Source organism: Tachyglossus aculeatus, chromosome 1, assembly GCF_015852505.1.
Source record: "Tachyglossus aculeatus isolate mTacAcu1 chromosome 1, mTacAcu1.pri, whole genome shotgun sequence".
NCBI classification, from domain to species: Eukaryota; Metazoa; Chordata; class Mammalia; order Monotremata; family Tachyglossidae; genus Tachyglossus; species Tachyglossus aculeatus.
The window spans coordinates 112,680,820-112,682,471 of NC_052066.1; positions in this window are offsets into that span (position 1 = coordinate 112,680,820).

Here is a 1,652-nt window from a genome sequence, read left to right on the forward strand (position 1 = left end):
CAACTTGATCTGGTCTTATGTGAGAGTAGTCACAGGGCTGATATCAGGTCCTTCAAAGTGGATGGGAAGGAACACATCCAGTCAGGGGGCTCTCTGAAAGTTAATAGGCGAATATGGCAGCTGTTGATGTACAAAAGGGCTAGGGGCCTTCATGGCTGGGTCGGAGAGCCACACCTGCTCCGCTCCACTCTGCTGCCTTAGTAAGGCTGGGCTGCATGCAGAGTGGGAACAGGTGAGGTACGATGAAGGAATGGCTGCTTCAATCCATCAGTTAATTGTACTTATTGAGCACTTATTGTGTGTCGAGAATTGCACTGAGCTTTTGGGTGAGTACAGTATAACAGAGTTAAAAGACACCATTACCTGACTACAACCAGCTTACAGTCTAGAAGCTTCAGAGCTCCTGGAGCTGAGGAGTTCCTTTCCCCGGCAGGCGGTGTTCCCAAAGTCACACATCCCCACATGGCTAATCAGAGCTCAGGGCTTCTTGGGTCCAGCAGCTAGGCCGAGGGGTACGCTCAGGGTTGAGGGGAGCCCTGCTATTGATTGATTGTGCGGGTCTGTGTTTTTGCAGATCTTGCCTCCTGGAGAGCTGTTGCCTCAGTGGTTGCTGAGTCAGGTCTGCACTCTGGGCTGCTTTTCTGGAAACCATTTAATATCTGTCATGCGTCTGTCCTCACTCTTGAACCTTCTTCAGTATTAAAATGTTAAATCCTTACTGCTGCAAGTGTGTTATTTTGAGAAGTACTTAATAAAACCCTACTTAGCTTTTCCAGAAAGCTGAACGTTGTCCAGACTTAGAGTTTGGGTTAGAAACAGCCTGGCCTGAAACTGCCCTGTGGGATCTGTCCCTATCAGCAGATAAAGATTGTCCCTGTTTGGCCTCCCAGTCATGAGGATCCTGGCTTAATTGAGCACATTCTGGCCCACTCTCCTCTCTCCTAAAGCCCTTTTCACAGATCTGGCGATAGCAGCCCAGGGGAGCTTCTAACCTTGCTTAGTGGATGGGAGAAGTTTGATTTGATTTATCTACCTTGGGACCAGGTTCATTGGTGACCAAAATATACCCCTCAAAGGAACCGTGTCTTTCACAGTCGAATGTCAGAGGTTTAAGGTTATTTGTGATTTATGGAGCACAGTGGGGGTTAGGTAGAAGGTAGGGCAGGGGATATTTGGAGCTATTGTCTTCCCAGTTTAGATTCTTAGGAAGTGAGGGGTCATTCTGTGCATGGGGATCAGATGTAGACTTAGTGGATCAGAAATTGTCTTTTTATAATGTTTTCTTGGAGCACTCTGACATAGTCTTTGCAACTTGGTAGCTAATTAAGGAAAGGAGTAATTCGATGAAGGGAAATGAGGTTTTATGAAATACTGCCCAAAATAGACACTTGAAGCTATATTCAATTCAAGGTAACCTTTTTCTTACCTTGGGGGTGACTCCAATTAGGAGTTTTACAGTCTGAGATGCTGACTCAATGTTAGCTGCATTGCTTTCAACATATCGACATTTGAATTGTCACCAAAAGTATTGGATCTCACAAATCACTTTGTTTTTAAGCTAAAATCTTTGATGGCCATTTATTTATAACTCTGGGTAGTTGAAGTTTTTCTCATAGGATTATTGTCCTCTCTCTGTGCTAAAGATTAAACAG